Source organism: Halichoerus grypus, chromosome 12 (assembly GCF_964656455.1).
Source record: "Halichoerus grypus chromosome 12, mHalGry1.hap1.1, whole genome shotgun sequence".
Classification (NCBI taxonomy): Eukaryota; Metazoa; Chordata; class Mammalia; order Carnivora; family Phocidae; genus Halichoerus; species Halichoerus grypus.
This window is the reverse complement of record NC_135723.1, coordinates 4,410,063-4,428,754: the sequence shown is the minus strand read 5'-3', so window position 1 is coordinate 4,428,754 and position 18,692 is coordinate 4,410,063. Positions and strand designations below refer to the sequence as shown.

Genomic DNA, 18,692 nt, shown 5'->3' with positions numbered 1-18,692 from the left:
TCACAGGGGTGCAGGGGAGGGGAGACACCGTTTTCAAATAAGACATCTGTGGTGTTTCTAGCAGTTACGGGGCAAATGGCGTTGAGTTGTCGAGACCCCTGAGCTGAGACCAGTGATCTAACAAGGGCGTGGGAGACCAGCTGAGGCTGGCTTCCTGGTGCCCTGGTGGTTCTGGAGCTCAGGTGGCAAAACCAGCTGTGGGCCGGGGGGCTGGACACGGCGAGGATGCGGAGACCAGCACAGAGCTGTACCGCACCATGTTCACACGGAGCCACGGGCGAGGAGTTCCCTGAATCAGAGAGCGATGGTCAGTGGCCTGCCTCCTGTGGGCCCTGTGGCCTGAGTCGAGGGGCGGAGTGGCAGGTCACTTCGGTGGCCTCCTGTGGGCCCTGCGGCCTGAGTTGAGGGGCGGAGTGGCAGGTCACTTCGGTGGCCTCCTGTGGGCCCTGCGGCCTGAGTCGAGGGGCGGAGTGGCAGGTCACTTCGGTGGCCTCCTGTGGGCCCTGTGGCCTGAGTCGAGGGGCGGAGTGGCAGGTCACTTCGGTGGCCTCCTGTGAGCCCTGTGGCCTGAGTCGAGGGGTGGAGTGGCAGGTCACTTCGGTGGCCTCCTGTGAGCCCTGTGGCCTGAGTCGAGGGGTGGAGTGGCAGGTCACTTCGGTGGCCACATTAGGCAAAATCACAGGTGAGAGCTTCCAGCCTCCTCACCCCATCACACTGTGAGACTTGTTACCTACTTGCCCAGTTTGTGGGTGTCGGCCTCCCTCCCTCCCACTGACACGTGCACATGCATGAATGTGCACATACACTGTGCAGGCTCACGCAGGAGACCACGCGCACACCAGGCTGACACGTCCCATCTCCCCAGGCCCCCCTGCGCGGTGTAAGACACGGGATTGCTAGAGAAGCGTTCCCCACTCGCCATGCTGGGCAAATTTCAAGTATGAGTTAGTTTCTGATGCACTCCCCTGTAAAAATCCCTTAACAGATTCCCACTGAAATCAAAGATCCAAATTCCTTTCTAGAGCAAAATGTCACCTGTCTTCACTCTTACTTTGCTCCATATCACTGGTCCCCGAAGATGCAGCAACCTTTTTCCCCCGTGCAGGAGGTGTGGGGGGGGGTGGGGCAGGATCCTGCTGACGTTCCTGCAAGCTTCCTGTCCTCCGGTTATTCGATCAAACGTGAACCCAGGCACTTCTGGAAGGGACTTGACAGCTGCAGGATAGCTGTGGACCAAGGCGGTGAGGTTATCCTGGATTATGACGATATCAGACCGTAAGAGCAGAGGATGTTCTCTGTGTGGTTACAGAAGAGAAAGCAGAGCAGGCTGTGGCCGAAGTGGAAGTCAGAGATGCCAGGCGTGGGAAGGACTCGACGGGGCATCACAGTGTTCGGATGCAGGGCCACGAGCCAGCAGGGAAGCAGACAGCCTGGCCTTAGAACCACGTGGAACCGAATTCTGCCAACGACCTGAATGAACCTGGACGTGGTTTCCCCCCAGAAATCCCCAGTGAGAGCCCAGGCAAGCCGGCACCTTGATTTCAGCCTCGCGGGGTCCGGGCAGAGAGCCTAGCCGGACCTCGCCAGACGTGCACCTGCCCGACGGCCAGGCAGTAAGTGTGAGTTCTCGCTAAGTTTGTGGTGACATGCTACGTCAGCAGGTGCGCACGAATGCAGGGACTGAGGGCCTTTCTACTCCCCGTTCCTGAGTTTGGAAATCTGTTCTGCATCTCCTCTCGTGCTTGTTGCCTCACGTCCGGTTTCTTCAGAAAGGCCCTCCCTGACCACTGAGTAGGGTGCGTCCACCCATCACTGTCACACCACCCCATTTTTAATTGGCAAATACCGCTAACTGGAATATTTATGCTTACCGCCCTTTTATCCCTAACACCTCCCTGCCTCCCTGTCACACCCACCAGGGAGTTCCTAACAGCCAGGCACTTTCTCGTTCACGTCGGCACCACACAGGATTCACCAGACATCTCAGAAAACCCAACAGCTGGGGAGACGCCCAGAGAAGAACAGCTCATCTTGGAGAAACCTGTAAGTCCAGGAGACCGAGCACAGTCCTGAAACTCCTGATCCCAGAAGACGCAGCAGCCACAAAATAAAAATCGGCAGCTATGATAGGAGTTACTACACTGGGGCAATAATCTCAGCACAAACACAGTGGTGTAGAATGATCTATGATCACGTGAATGATCTCCCAGAGTCTGCGGGCCAGGCGTGGCCGGGCCTCTGTGCTGGGGGCTCCCACGGCTGCCCTGGAGGTGTCGGCTAGAGCTGAGTCTCAGCTGAGGTTCGACCGGGGGAGGGGCCACCTCCAGGCTCACGTGGCTGCCGGCAGTGGGTAGGACCTCGGACCTCGGGGTCTGCTGCCCGCCACTCCTTGTCATGAAGGCCTTCCCAAGCGGCCCCTTGCTCCCCGAAAGCCAGCAAGGGAGAGAGTCTGCCAGCAAGACCGGCATTAGAAGTGTCCCCGGCGTGGTGACGCAGGTGGCCCGTCACACTTCTCCTGTATCCCGCTGGGCCACGGGCACCACAGCCAAGAAATTGGGACTCAGGAAGCAGGAAAGAGTCCTAACCGTCAAAGTAAAAATCTTAGTGGAAGGACCGAAATGTAACTGGAAAAGGTCGAAGCCAACCTAGTGATATGGAGGAACGGCCTGTGGGACGATTTCAGACCATCAAGCAGAAGGACGAAGAGAAGGAAGGGGCGAGTTCAGTGGTATGAAGGATAGATTCCAGGAAATTTATCTCGGTGTAACGGGAATTTTCCAGAAAAGGAAGAGGAGAGGAGAAACAATAGTCACATTAATAAAAGCAGATGATATCCTGAGTAAATATCTGAGACTTCACATAAAACAAAAAGTGCATTGAGTATCCGGCAGGAATTGAGGATGGAGAAGAAATACTGAGAAATCTCCTGGTGTATTAGGGCTCTCCAGAGACACAGGCCAAGGGCATACACAGAGTGCATAAGAGGAGATTTATTATAGGAACTGGCTCCTGGCTGGGCAGGCCGAGACAGCCCGTGATCTGCAGGACATCACAGGTCAGCGTTCACAAAGTTGTGGGGGCAAATGATTTCAAGATTACTGCTCTAAACCCCGGCTGTTAAATGTAGGCCTATAGGAAAGTCGTATCTAGACAAAACAGATCCGAAATTATCCCACATTCTTGGGGCACCTGGCTGGCTCAGTTGGTTAAGTATCCACCCAGATAATGATCTTAGGATCGTGAGATCGAGCGCCATGTCGGGCTCCAAGCTCAGCTGCTGGAGATTCTGCTGGAGATTCTCGCTCTCTTCTTCTCCCTCCGCCCCTCCCACCCCCTGCTGCTCTCTCTCTCGCTCGTCTCAAATAAATTTTTAAAAAAATTATCACTCACACATTCTTTACAGGAAGAGAAGAAACCATCAAGGATGAGTTATGCAGAATGAAGAAATAATCAGGACAGGAAAGTTGACAAAAGGAAATGCATAGGATATAACCAACAGCCGTGAGCAGGGGAACCAACGAGATCACGTTTGAAAAAGGAGTTGTAAAGTTTAATGAAACTGTTAAAAAGGATTCCTAAAAATAAAAGCGTGACGTTAAAAATAATCCAGAGCTAACATGCCAGGTGAGTTCATCAATCAGGTGAGGGGAAATGGAAGTAGAACACACCTGCTGATTTTTTATTGTGTGTTTTGTTCTGTTTGAGGAAGGGGGGTATGTATTCTGGTTAAGTTTTAAAGTTAATTGACAGTATGTGGGTTTAGGGCCAGGGTCCAGGGACATTGAGGCTGAACTCAGACCCCATGGAAGGCATATGGGGAGTGATTTGAGGAACAGGCATGGTGGGCTAGGAGGTGGGGGTGGCAGCACGGGGCTGGAGGGAGCCACGCAGGCCATGGGGTGAGGATGTCTCCGGGAACTTCATCCACTAAGCTTTTAGGACGGTGGAAAAAGACAGTAGGACCACATATCTTTCTTAAAAGGATAATATTGTCAGGACACTGGAATATTACTTTTCAAATCAGAGGACTAAAAAAAAAAAGAGAGAAAAAGTCAGGCTGTTAGAAAAACACATGTGTAGAGAGCAGGGAGTTTTAGGGCAAGTTGTTATAAACTACTAAGGTCCCAAGCACTCAGAAGATGGGATCCGTGTTCAGTGCAAGAACAAAGGGAATCCAGAGTCAGAGACTCCGCCCCTTGTTCCATTCCTGGGTCTTTTGATGAATCTGGAACCTTCGCTGAGAACTAAACCGAAGGAAGGCAGCCACCGTTTCGCCAGGAAACCGTCGCAGTAGCGGTTGTGTCAGTACAGATGGGAGACTGGTCTCCCATGTTCTCAGAGAATCTGCCGCATCTAGGCAGGCCTGGAGCACTCATGGGTGCTGTCAACAATTTCCCAGCCTTTCATCTCCCGGGTGGGTGCAGGAATTCTAGAACAGAGCTGCCCAATAGATGTACATAATGACAACCACGTATGGGACCGTGAATGTCCTCGTAGCAACCTTACAAAAAAATGAAAAAGAACCAAGTGAAGTGAACACCCAATTATGTCGTTCCAACATGCAATCAAGGTAAGGATTATTTATGAGATATTTTACATGTTTTTTTCTCATACTGAGTCTCCGAAGTCCGGTGAGTATTGGACATTCACCGCACTTCCCAGCAGAAGTGACCACACTCGCGTGCTCACCGGTCACCCGTGGCTAGTGGCCGCCACGTGGAGGGGCAGAGCCGAAGCGTCATAGCATCAGCCTACACTTGTAATTAAGCTAAGCAGTTTCCCTTAAAACTCTGTGTGGCGGGGGCACCTGGGTGGCTCAGTCGTTAAGCGTCTGCCTTCGGCTCAGGTCATGATCCCAGGGTCCTGGGATCGAGCCCCGCATCGGGCTCCCTGCTCCGCGGGAAGCCTGCTTCTCCCTCTCCCACTCCCCCTGCTTGTGTTCCCTCTCTTGCTGTGTCTCTCTCTGTCAAATAAATAATAAATAAAATCTTTAAAAAAAAAAAAAAAAAAAAAAAAAACTCTGTGTGGCGTATACACAGGCAGCCTTTTGCAGTAGGAAATCATTTCATTTCCACACCTTTAGAGTGAACATTTGAGAATCTAGCTTCTAAAATTAGTGAGCTTCATGGAAACTGGTTTCTGATCTAACACTGTCCTAACCATGCTACTTGAGCATTGCTGCGAGTCTTGATGCTGATTTTTAAACACGCCTGGTTGAGGCTCCTGGGTGGCTCAGTAGGGGAAAGCGTCTGCCTTCGTCATGATCTCAGGGTCCCCGGATCGAGTCCCGCATCGGGCTCCCTGCTCAGCACAGAGCCTGCTTCTCCCTCTCTCTCTGCCCCTTCCCCACCCCACCACCCCACATGCACGCTCTCTCTAATAAATAAATTAAAAGTCTTATAAAAAATAAATAAACACACCTGGTCTTTGTTGTCAGGCATTTTGCTTCAGCCCAAGCTCACTCTGTCACCTAAAATCATGTGGTGAGAATTACATGATAGAAATTATTGTCAGAGGAAAAGGTAAGTAGTATTTTATCTGTGAGTAATTTAGAAGTATTTACTGTATACCGAGGGAGCAAAAAAAAAAAGAGAGAGAGAGAAGGTATATGAAAATAGAAATGCTTGAAATAGAAAAATGTCTTTAAAATTGTTGATCTTGAAGTTTGAAACTCACACAGTATTGTTTAACATTGCATTTTAACTTACTGTATCATGTCCTTACATTCTGCTTAACTTGGGACAGATGGCTGCATGTTAATGCATGATCATCAACCGTTTCTCATGAAATCAGTCCTCGAGAATAAATAAAAAATTAGTGTTCAATCTACATTGATTAAACATCTAACTAAATATGTAATATATGAATATATGTATATTTAATTATACATATATACATTTTAAATATACATGTGTCCCATTTAAATTAGGGTAACAACAAAATGCATATCTGTGATACGTATGTATGTATGTATGTGTATTATGTTTCATGAACTATGTCTGCAAAATGTGAATGCAAATGTTAGTAAAGTAGAAACAGGGCGTAGGTCAGAAATGAGACGTGGAATTTTCACATCACGGGAGAAAAGTAAAATTCAAATGAAAGAGGAAAAAAAGATTTCAAAAAAGGCTATTTTATTAATAACAACAGAAAACTTGAAATGAGATCAGGAACAGGATGAAACATTGTGGAGTTCACAATAAATGGGAAAAACTCCTCAGTTAATAAACAGAGGCTCATAGATTATGTAAAAAGGCAAAGTTCAGTTATCTTTATAGAAGGAACAGAGATGCTGGAAAGAAAGGGATGGAGTGGGATGGAAACGGCAAGGGCTAACAGTTCGAGAGTAGGAGCAACACCGTTAATCCCAGATTTGGGGTAAAAAGCAATCAACTGGACCGGGAAAAACATTTTATGTGGATAAAAGTTTACTAGCTTTCATGCCAGTCATGAACCTTTACATACTGAGCCCAAAGCATCAAAATGAAAAACTAAAAGCTAGAAGTTATTAAAACACTAGCAAAAATTCTAAAACCCTGATGAGCGCCCAGCACCACAAGGGTTTGGGGAGCAGGGCACTCCACACACTGCTGGGGGTGAATCAGAAGTCTGGCCCTCCTGGGAGGCAGTTTGACCAAACCAAACGGTGATTCCACTGGGAGGCATCTATGCTACGTGAAGAAGTTCGTGGAAACCTTCTAATGTATGAAAAAAGTGGCCAGCCTAAATATCCCTCCGTGGAGAATCGTTAAATCCCCTCCATGGGGTTGTATGTAGGGGTCTGAAAGACTCAAGCAGCTGTATGTTTATACACTGATGTGGGGACTGCTCCATGCACTGTTGGTCACTGAAACATGCAAACTTCACGATAATTCATACATGATAATGTGTAAGTACAGGAATGAGAAAAGGCCCCACCAGGATAGACAAATAGCAATTAAGGGGGCTCACCCTCTAGGGGTGGAAGTTGGGGGGTGAAGGGTCTCCAGGTCTGACTTGACACACACAACACAGTTGTTCTGATTGTTTTACACTTTCCATATTTTTAAAAACTCAGTGAAATAGTATTTTTAAAGTACTGAACATAGATTTGTCCAATAACTAAAGCTTTTTTTTTTTTTTTAAAGATTATTCCAGCTGCCATCGGGTTTGTTCGTAGGTACTGGAGAGACAAGGAAAGAGTCCCAGGAGCCCTGATTATTAATTCCTCTTAGAAAACATTTCACATCGCATATGGAAAACAGGGCTGAAAAATAATGAACAGACTGAAAATAAGTCTTTAAAAAATCATTTGAGAGCGTCGATGTTTTGCACATATATAAGGTGGTATTTAGAAGTAAACCTTTCAGGATCAGAATCCATAGCAAATAGCCATTCATTCAACTCCAAATTGAGCAAAGCTGTCAAAATTGCTTCAAAAAGTAGCTGTGAGGCCAATAGAGATTTCATCTGCATTTTAAGAAATTGAATGTTCAGAAACCCATTTTATGCAGAAGTCTGGGAGCAAGCAACATGTATGAATAACATTACACCTGTGACCACAGAAGTGGATAAATTCTATTTATCAGAGTTTGGGGTGCAGATAATGTCGAGCTCTCACATCTGGAAGAAATGGCGCAGCCACACACATGCTTCTGACCCAGTGCAACACCACAACCCCCAAGGTGTGATAGGCTTCTGGAGACATCATTTCACAAAATACAGAAAATTGCTGTGGAGCTAGGGCATGATTGCAATTTAAGGGAAATGGTGCAGATAAATCTATTTTAATGGATAAGCTTAGTAGATGCAAAATAAATATGTCAGTACTTCATTATTTATTCCTTTCAACTGGTCTAAATTAGAGTGGAAAATGCACACGATATCCAATCTGCAGTTGCATACATAGAAATGAAAAAAATTGTTTCTCCTAAGCCATTTAAGTACTTTGGGAAAACTTCCCACTATATAATTAATTTCAAAGGCTCTTTCTGACTCTTTCAATTCCATCCCACGATCTATTGTACACTTCCTGGATGTCACACACTCCCTAGGCCATCAAGCTGCTCACCACTGAATGGAGTTCACAAATTCTCTTTTGATCAAGTGCACCACTGAATGGAGTTCACAAATTCTCTTTTGATCAAGTGTGTCTCTTTGGACTCTGAGGGCCAGTATTTCTATTCAGCAAAAAATAGGTTAATGAGATAGGACAGAGCCATCTGCCTGGCATCGCTGCCAGACCAAAGGGCGGTTGGTGGTGGACCCAACCCAAGGACCCCCAGAGGCCATGACACCCCCAACTTGGTAACTCCTGGTTTATTGAGCAATGTTATTAAGTAATGAGCAAGGCTCGCATTTCTTGCTGTCTACACAACAGATAGGTTAAGAAGGGGAACTAAAAGTTTTACTATTTAAGATGCTCCTAAAACTTTACTCCAGTGGAGGGATCAAGTCAACGATATATACTCTAGAAATGGGGAATTCCATATAGCATTTCCTTTCTTGGATTCAATGTGCTAATTTATATAAAACACAGTACACACTTTATAATATGCTAGAGAAAATATGACATTTAAAAATATCAGGGAAACAGGTTCCTGATAACTTGATACATGATGTTATCAGCTTAAGATAAACGAGCTCTAAGATTAGCTATCAACTTGAAACAGGAGAAACTGTTCAGACAAAGCTGAATTTTGCAAAAGAAAATAAACCAACACACTTTCTGACGTAACCATAAGGTAGGTACAGGTGCAGGGTCAAAAAGTAAAACAACTAAAACTGGCTCTGTTGAGCATAAAACTCTAGCAATTAAAACTGCAGGGGCTCGGGGCATCTGGGTGGCTCAGACGGGTAAGCATCTGCCTTCGGCTCAAGTCATGATCTCCAGGTCCTGGGATCGAGCCCCACGTCAGGCTCCCAGCTTGGTGGGGAGTCTGCTTTTCACTCTCCCTTCCCTCTGCCTCTCCCCCCTGCTTGTGCTCTCTGTGTCTCTCTAAGTGAATAAATAAAATCTAATAAAATAAAATAAAATATAAAATAAAATTGCAGGTGCTAGAATTTAAGAATCTTTGTGTTCCTCATCTTTTTTAATGTTCTCTGTGTTTTATCTCGTGAGGATAACGTTTCCCACATTAAGTATCATGATAAGGAGTAAATGAGAAATATGTATTTGGAGCTATCAAGGACATGTCAAAACATTGCTTCTTTTCTTCCTTCCACACTCCCTTCCTTTTCCCCTGTATTCTCTGTATTTTTCTTCAAGTATTATAGGAAACTTCCTGATTAGTATTTGGAGAAATAAAGTCTTTATTATTATTACTTTTTTACAGATTTTATTTTTAAGTAATCTCTACACCTAACGTGGGACTCAAACTCACAGCCTGGGATCAAGAGTCCCATGCTCTACCGACTGAGCCAGCCAGGGGCCCTGGAAATAAAGTCTTTAAACTCAGAAAATTTAGCTTCGCAAACATCTTGAGACTAGAGTTGGTTTTCCTTAAGGACACCTGGGATAAATTCCCAGCTGGAATTCCCATCAGATTCGCCCACTTCCAACCATTAGGGCAATTTACAATAGTAAATTCAAACTGAAACGTGGATATCAGTCTCCCAAAGTCCTTCTGGGAAGAAACAGGAAGAACAAACGACTCACCTGCCATCACCATTCATGGAAAAGGAAGGATGGCTCAGAAGGTAAAGCCAAGAGCCAGAGGAATTTATTCTCAGGCCTTGAAACTTAAAACACTCCCAACATTTGCCTGACAGAATCTCAGAGCCACTGTGGATCAGTGACCCTGCGTGCCTCTCGTGTCTCCTGGATTTGAATGAAAATGCACTCAGCTGCTGTCCTGTGCCTATCCTGCCATTTATGTGGGAGGTGAAGGGGCAGATCCCTCACTGGTCCACACATTAAGAGAAGTTGTGCCCCGGGAACTGCATTTAATGAACCATCCTCTAGGGCCTTATCTGAACCTGGGCTTGACATAGATGATAAGATTTGGGACTTGAGTTGTTGCATGAATGGGATGAGGCACATGGGAGGTGAATGTATCTTACAGGTGTCAGGATAGAACCACTGGGGCCAGAGGGCAGATGCTGGTAGACAGACACCAGGATCCTGATTTGTTTTGTTCATGGTTTCCTGGAGTGTGAACTGTTCTAATGAACCAAATCTAGAAGGAGATGGGATGTCATGTCCACAGTTGGTTCACAGAAAGATTGCAGTTTCCTGTTTATTCTCCTTCCCCTGCTCTCTCACTTGCTCATTCTGATGGTGTCCAGTGGCCGTGTTGTGAGCTGCCCTATGGAGAGGCCCACATGGCAAGGACAGAGGGAGATCTCTGGTCCATAAGGAACTGGAGTCCTTCACCCAACTTCCTGAGAGGAAATCTCGGCAGGCATGTGAATGAGCTTAGAAGTGCATCCTCCCCCAGCTGAACCTTCGCATAAGACACTGGCTCAACAAACTTGAATGTGTTCTTGTGGGACACCTTGAGCCAGAAAACCCAGCTGAGCTGCACCTGGATTCCTGACCCCCAGAAACTGTTGGATAACAAGTGTTTCCTGTGTGAGGCTGCTAGGTCTGGGGATCAGTTGCATGTAGCACTAGATAACCAATGAGAACAGTAAAATGACATTTCACACAGGACCCAGGGCCTTTGGGGCAAGACATGCTAAGCACATTAAAAATAGCATCAGAAGCAACAATGAGAAAATACAAAATGGAGAGTACAGGGAAGAAGGGAGGCACTATTTCAGGTCAAGCTGTAACAAGTGTCATCTCAACGCTGGCGGACATCCCAGGCGTGTGACTTTGTATGAGTATGGGCAAAGTTCTTTCCACTAAATTATGGATTTGCTCTCGATTCACACCTCTCAGGATGGGCAAGAACCCTTGTCTACAATTTCCAAATTTAAAATTCTGTAGGGATGTTTCATTTAAGATGAAGCATGTAGTCAAACCAGCACAGACCAGCTTTTGGCCAAAACTCAATGTTAACGTGGTAGAGCAAGCATGGTAGGTACCAAGTAGGAAATCTGCTTGGGAGACAGGATAACGGACTCTTTTTCCAGTGGTGTAGATAGCCGCCATTCACGTGTGGTGATAAAGCTTTAAATTAATTATAAGATGAAATGAAATAAAGCATTTGGTTCTTTGGTTATGGTAGTCACATGTCAGGTGCTGAATAGCACCATGCCTGTGGGTTCTACCCTGGGCAGGGCAGAAGTAGAACATTTTCATCATCACAGAAAGTTCTATGGGACAGTGCTGGTCTAGAGAATGCGGAGTCTGAGAGGGGTAAAGAGGAAGGGGCCGTAACATGTATGTGAAATGAGATATTACATGGTGTGGGAAATGCAGCAGGGTCCTCTCAATGTTGTTAAAGGTGACAATGGTATTTATATGGATTTTTTCAAATAACTCACCAATTCTCTAGGCAAAATTTTTTGAACACTCTTTCTACACCACTGATAATTTGTAATTCTTCCTTTATTAGTGTTGGGGAACTTTGGGCAATCCCGACCTTTTAGCACCTGGATCCCTGGCCATTCACCATGGGGATGTTTTTCTTTCTTGAAGACCAGCTGGATTTGAAATGCTGCCCTGGGAAAGCATGGACCTGCAAGCTTGGGTGGTTCTCTGCACAAGAAGAACGTTGTAGAGCAAAGATTAGATAAGGTAAAATAAAATAAAATGTAAGACAAAGCATGAGATGATTTTAGCTTTTCCATCCTGCTCTCCAAGGACAGAAGACTTCGCGTGCTCCCACTTTGCAATGTCCCTCTGAGTGTAGACCAGATGGTCCAATGTTGGAAATTCCCTAGGATTTGGCCTAATGTAAGGCATGCCTAGAGCATTCATTCGCATCAATCTTTGGAATCATCTGTTAAATACAGTGGAAAATGACGCTGGCCTCTCTCCAGGGGGAAGGCAGCCCACACGACCAGGTTAGCGTGGAGTTGTGCCTGATGCCTGGAGCCTCTTTCCCTGAAGATGGGTGGTGGGCAATTTGAGGAAGTGGTAGTGCCCTCAATCCCCACCTAGTGTGTGGGCTCAGGTCTCTACCCTAGGACCCCATGGCACATGAAGACCCAGCTGCGGAGATTGACCTGGCTTTGTGTAAAATGTGGGGCCAACAGAGAGAAGTAATGGAGCAGAACAATATATGCAATGTGAGTGCTCCTGGAGTTCACTGGCCACTGGCTCCATGGGGCTCTTCAGATGGCCCCCTCTCCTCACATCCCACCTGTCTCCATGGTGCAGACACTGCTGACCTCAAAGCACAGGATGCTTTCCCCTGATCCCTGATCTAGTTGCTCCTGGCCCCAAAGAACTCTTCCCTGTACTGTAGAAGTTCTTCCTCCTCTGCCTGGGTTGGCTACAGAGGCAACTGCAGCTCCCTTTAGGGCAAGCTCCCCACCCCCCCCCAGGCCCCTGGCCAGGCCATGCTGAAGGCTGAGGAGTGACTGGTCTCCTGCTCATTTCGGGGTGCAGATAGGGTGGGTGCTCCCACTGCTCACAGAGCAAAAGAAGGGTCTGCCTCAGTAGACAGGCACTGCTGGTGTTTTCCTGCCTCACCAGTGTCAGTCTAGGCATCCCACTACACTTTAATAATAGCAATCATAATAGCTGATGAGATATTTCCCACTTTCTAAAATTTTGGCTCCCCCATTCCCCTCTTCAAGGACTTCACTTGAACATGTAATTAGTTGCTGAAGTTTGGACCCTCTTTCTTCTATGTACTTTATTTTGCGTAGTTTCTATTGCTATACTGTTAAGTCCACTAATCCTTTCTCAGGCAATGTGTAATCTGCCCTTAATCCTAGCTAAGTTTTTGTCATCCCACACATTATAGTTGTCACCTATGGAATTTTTATTTGCATCTTTTATTTTTTTAATGTTGACTTTTTTTTAAAGTTTTTATTTTAAGTAATCTCTACACCCAATGTGGGGCTCGAACTCATGACTCCAAGATCGAAAGTCGGTTGCATGCTCTTCCTATTGAGCCAATCCAGGTGCACCTGTTTGCATTTTTTTATATCAACTATGTCACTTTGTCATCTTTTGAACATATGGAATAATGTGTTCTTATATGTTCCACATATTAATGGAATAAATGATGGGTAATGTATTACCTGGTTATTCTAACACCTATGTCAGTTCTTAGCTTCCATTGATCTTTATGGATCATGTTTTCCTGCTTCTTTCCATCCCTGATAATATTTGATTGGATTCCAGACATTGAGAATCTTACTTTGCTGAGTGCTGGGTATTTTTCTCTTCTTATAACTATTCTTGAGTTTTGTTCTAGGTTAATTTAATTTACTTGGAAATAGTTCAATTCTTCCAGGTCTTGCTTTTAAGACTTGCCAGGTGGGAATGGAACAGGGATCAGTGGAGGGTTAATCATTCCTCACTTCTGAGGCAAGGGTATTTTGTGTACTCTTCCCTGATTCCTTGTAAACCCTGCCTAGCAGGAAAGGCCTATTCCCAGCCCCGTGTGATTGGGTAGGGAGTGCTCCTTCTAATCCTTTTGGATGGTTCTTTTTCCACCTTCAGATGGTTTCCTCCCATGGATGAACATTCAGGGAAAGCCTCTGTAGATCTCTGGGAGTTCTGTCTCTATGCAGCCCTCTCTTGTCTGGCACTCTGTCCTGAGTCCTGTACCTGCCTTGCCTTCATAGGACCCTTCACTCCACTCCCCTCAACTCAGGGGTCTGCCAGTGTCCCAATCTGTGCTGCTACCTGGATGCTCTGTCCAGCCAGTGAGTTGAGTCAATTATAAGACTCGACTCACTGGTTGTCCCTCTTGCAGGGATTACTGATAGTCACGGCTTTATGTGTATTTTCTTGAAAACTATTGTTTCCTGTGTTTTGACCACAGTCCCTTTTTGTTGTTGTTGTTGTTTGTTTGTTTGTTTTTCCAGACAGGAAAGGTAAATCTGGTCCCTGATAATCTATCTTGGCTGCAGACAGACATTTAGATACCTTAATTTTTCACTCTTCAAACTAATTGAAGTGGTACTGGATGATTCCTTTCAATGTAGTTGCCATTCAAAAATACAAGAGATTAGTCATGAGGGAAGTAAGGGCTTTCAATGGACTAATGCCTTTCTTCCTAGAGATGTAGTAGTGGAAAACGCTTACGAAAGTTGAGTGAGGACGTCGATACTCTCCACGGTGTGCCCATGTACCTCCCTGTCTGAAGGCTGAGGCTGACCCAGTGCTAGGCCAATCTTGATAATTAGATGACAGGATATAAATATCTCAGAGGGTGTGAAACAGAATAGGGGTTGAAAATGGTTGGCCTCTCTGAGTGTCTCCTGTGTGCTGGGCACCATACCTTTCCCATGCTGTCTTCATAACAACCTTTTAAGGCAGGGACTGTTCTCATCCTGTCTTCAGAGATGAACACATGGAGGCCTGTAGACAGCAAATAACATGCCCGAGCTACCCTAATTCCGGAACAAGAGCCCAGATGGGCTAGCCCCAGTGGCCACTCATTCACCCACACTGTACGGGGTCCTCTCTGGTTGTGGTCAGTGGACACTGGAGTGGTGGCAGGCACAACCAGGGTCCCTGAGATCAGAGTGCACCACCCCCAAATATGCCACTCTGGGGTAAGGATTATTTGGAGCCAAAGGCAATTGAGAAAAAGTAGTTACAGGATGAGCTCTCTGCCCTTCCCCATCCTCCTGAGAGCAGAGCATAAATTCTCCCTCTGAAGGCATCTTCCCCTTGCCCAAACAGAGAGTCCTCATCTGCCACCAGCTTCCCGTCATATTTTCCATCTTACAAATCACTGCCCCTGCAAGTTCAGCCTCTCTTCTTTGTCTTTCATCTTCCTTTGTCCAAGGAGCACAAAAGCCTCCAAGCCTAGGCATTTATTTCTTTCTTCCATGCCATACAAAACTTCTAACACCAAATAAAATCGTAAACCTTTTCTCCTGTTGATCTGTCTACTGCCACTTTACTCCTCAGACCCAGCCACTGAATCTCAGAAGGCAGAGAGAAATGTTTCCTCCCCTGCAAGACATCAGAGATCTCAGCTCCAGGAATCTGGAGGCCAAGGGGTAAAGGGCCAGCAGTAAGAAGAATCATCGTCTGGGCTACATTCTTTTTTTTTTTAATTTAGTTTTATTTTATTATGTTATGTTAGTCACCATACAGTACATCATTAGTTTTGATGTAGTGTTCCATGATTCATTGTTTTCGTGTAACACCCAGTGCTCCTTGCAGAACGTGCCCTCTTTAATACCCATTCTCAGGCTAACCCATCCCCCCGCCCCCTCCCCACTAAAACCCTCAGTTTGTTTCTCAGAGTCCATAGTCTCTCATGGTTCGTCTCCCCCTCTGATTCCCCCCCTTCATTTTTCCCTTCCCTCTCCTAATGTCCTCCATGCTATTCCTTATGGTCCACAAATAAGTAAAACCATATGATAATAGACTTTCTCTGCTTGATTTATTTCACTTAGCATAATCTCGTCCAGTCCCATCCATGTTGATGTGAAAGTTGAGTATTCATCCTTTCTGATGTCTGGGCTACATTCTTATTGCAAGTGAGCTCCTTATGCTCCTTGCCTGGCTCAGGGCAAAGCTCAACAAAGGTCAAGGTGGCTCCCCAGGTAGACACAGATTAAGAGCATCCATCAAGGCTAGCGGGGTTCTGGACCAGAGCGAGGATGAGGGAGATCCCTACTCTTGGTGTTAACAGAGTTTATGCAAGGATTGATTTCAGGAGGCATCATGGCTGAATGAGATTTAAAAGGGTCATTTGAAAATCAACTCATAACCAAATGATTCTGATATTTACCTGGTTGCAAGCCGGTTTCCACCCTTACCTGGCTGAGTGACTGGGGTATGTTTTTACTGTCCCAGGGCTCAGCTTCTCCCTCCTGCAGTCAGGGAGCTGGGCTGGGTGTGGAGTGGCTCACCCCTAGCCCCCAGGTGCAGCACGTCCTCCTGGAAACAGAAGGTTGGTTGTCAAAGGCATTGATTGTGTCCAAGCCCACATTTGTTCACCACTAGATGGAGAGCTTCTCCCACCTTTCCCCCAGGGCTCCCGGAAGGCCCTGGAGGCTACAGGACACATCCCTTTCAATGTGGATACAATTTAAAGGAATTCCAGCTCAGATATTAGAAAATGTTCCGGTAGTTAATGTGCTAAAACCTCAAATTTTGGGTTTCTTCACTTTTATCTTTTTTAACGTACTGCACTTAAAAAATGCTCCATTAATCGGACTTTCAACAGGCTCTCTGGCCTGCATTTTTCACAGGAGATTTCCAGCAGAACCTTCACCAGTGCTTGCTTTCTATATAAGTTGGAAGTGGCTGAATCCCTTTTCAGTAAGCTGTTCTTTCCTGGGTCAACCAGACATGATGAATGGTGGGGCTGGGGGAGTTGAGCGACCAGCTTCCTTTCAGCCAGCGTGCTTTCGAAATCTCTGTTACCCATGAAATTCCTATTCTCGAGTCCTCAGCACAGAGACAAGCACACACAAATTGGCTGATTGACCTTGTGTAGGTACCTTCTTCTCATATGGTATCTCACTCTGGTTCGAAGAGGAGGTCGGTCAGACTGAGTTATTAACCAGAAGGTCCAACTCCAGCCCAGTACACAAAGGCTGGGATTAGGAATGGCCTTGACTTCCTTCTTGTGGCCCTGAGTGTGTAACTGTCTGGCGCACACAGCCCTGTATTTTGTAGCCTGATGTCTGGTGGAATCTTCCAGAGCTGTGTCCTGGCCCTGGGGTCCAGCAGGGACCAGCACACTCTGCTGAAGGAGGAAGCAGATGATCTGAGCTGGCACTTGTCTTCAAGCCCAGATGCAAGGAGCAAGGACAGCTGGAGCTCCAGGAAGGGGCGGGGGGGGGGCGGGGGGAGACCTGGTGAGGGGAGGGTCCCGAAATGCAAATGCCTCCCGGAGCCCTGCTGTGTGAATGTGTGGAAACAGCGGCTTTCACAAGGAACATTTCTCTAAGTGCAAAGGAAATTAGGCAAGCAGTTTATTTAGGAGAAGCAGAAGCAAGAGGAAAGTGATTTGCCTTCTTTTCCTCTTTTTCTCCTGGGAAGAGAATGATCCTGCAAGAATGTACCAGCAGGGTATAACGAGCCCTTCCCTATTTTGCTGGAAATCCCACCCTCCCACCACGGGCTCCTCAGTTTCTGTTTTGCAGCTTGCTGCTCCAGGAAGGGGACTGGAGGTCACAGAAACAGCCAGCCAGGGCTCCGACGCAGCACAGGGAACGGGGTGGAAGTCAGGCAGGTCCCCGGGTTCCAAGGCACTGGTCGGGGTGGGGGAGCAGTCCCCACTTAGCCAACACCGTGAAGGCCCCAGTGAGCCTGTTTTTCACAAAGCGCATGTCCTCAGGCAAATGTCATCTCCCTGGCTGGCGGAGTGAAAACCCTGGTCTCCAAAGGGGAAATGAAAGTTGCTGCATAATTTGGATATTGAAGGGAGCCTTTAGGATTCTGTATCCCAGGGCAGGCTTCATGGAGAAAAGCTGGTTTACTTGGGGAGGGAATCAGTGTTTGTCAGGTACGACCTTTCCTGGGCACCGGGCTGGATGCTGGGGGGCTCATCAGCACTCCACGATGTGGAGAGCGTCCATATCTGCGCTGTCCAATATGGTAGCTGTGGCTACGTGTGGCTTACCGAGCACGTGGAATGTGGCTCGTGCCACTGAATTTTCTATTTCTTTACATTTCAATGAATTTAAATGTAAGTAACCATGTACAGAACAGTGATGTTCTACGTCGAACCGCTGTTCGGGGACCGACACAGGTGGGCTGTGATGTAGGCTCCAGAATCTCTGTGCTACAGGCAAGGAAAGAAGCTCTGTTCCTCCATGCAAACAGTCAAGAAATCAGATTTGCTCCTCGCTTCTGTAAGACATGCCTTTTCAGCTACTCTATCTTCACACCCTCGATGCCGCCTAAATGGGGGTGTGCATGCACCCAGAGTGCCTGCCGGTGACCAAGTCATCCTAAGGCGGAGGAATTATTCTCCTTCTGTTTGCTTCACATGATTCTGTACACGAGTCCCAGCCCCGGTCACCATGGTGTGGTGACACGTGTGGCTCCCACCAGCTGGGGGACCTCAGGCGAGCGAGGTCCAGGACTCTCTTTCCCATGATCTCTAAGATAGGAGATAATGGCACCTTTGTCCCAGGCTTGCTGTCCACATTGCTCCTGCCGTATTCCTTGCTCTGTGTGTCCAACCCATCGAATATTCATTCAGTGATGGTGTCTCTGGGTCTGCTGGAGGAGGGCTGCATTCAGCCACCCAGTGGGAGGGCTGTTCTCGTCCTTCATGAGGAAGGCCTGGCATTGAGCCCCATGGGAGGCGCTGGAGGACGCTGTGGGCTCCGGCATGGTGGTTTCCTCCCCCCTCGGATAGCAGGGAAGAGTGGAAGGCTACACCTTTTTTTCTTTTTTCCTGTGCAGTTTTTTTCCCACTCAGCTTTCTACTACTTCTGATTCTCTTTCTGGATCATTAGTCTTTCTCAACACATGTCTTCATCCCATCATTCAAATTCAGGCACGCCCCATGGATGTAAATTTTCAAGTTTCTTTATCATGTTTTTTCCCAAAACTGTTCTCTCTGCCTGCCTCCCACCCTAGCCTCTGAACATAAAATGTTGTAAGCAAGACTTACATCACCCAAGTGAAACAATTTTGAGGGCTCTTCCTCATAATTGCTGGT

At 46.7% G+C, this 18,692-nt stretch overlaps 1 long non-coding RNA gene across 1 annotated transcript; it reads right to left on the bottom strand.

Moving 5' to 3' along the window:
- Positions 1 to 3,997: 3,997 nt before the first annotated feature.
- On the bottom strand, positions 3,998 to 15,930 carry LOC144379645 (uncharacterized). The gene is made up of 4 exons (XR_013442971.1): positions 15,829 to 15,930; positions 11,511 to 11,626; positions 5,421 to 5,470; positions 3,998 to 4,501 (listed from the first exon to the last, which is right to left on the bottom strand). It is a non-coding gene; the product is annotated as an uncharacterized LOC144379645 (long non-coding RNA).
- Between the last annotated feature and the right edge of the window lie 2,762 nt (positions 15,931 to 18,692).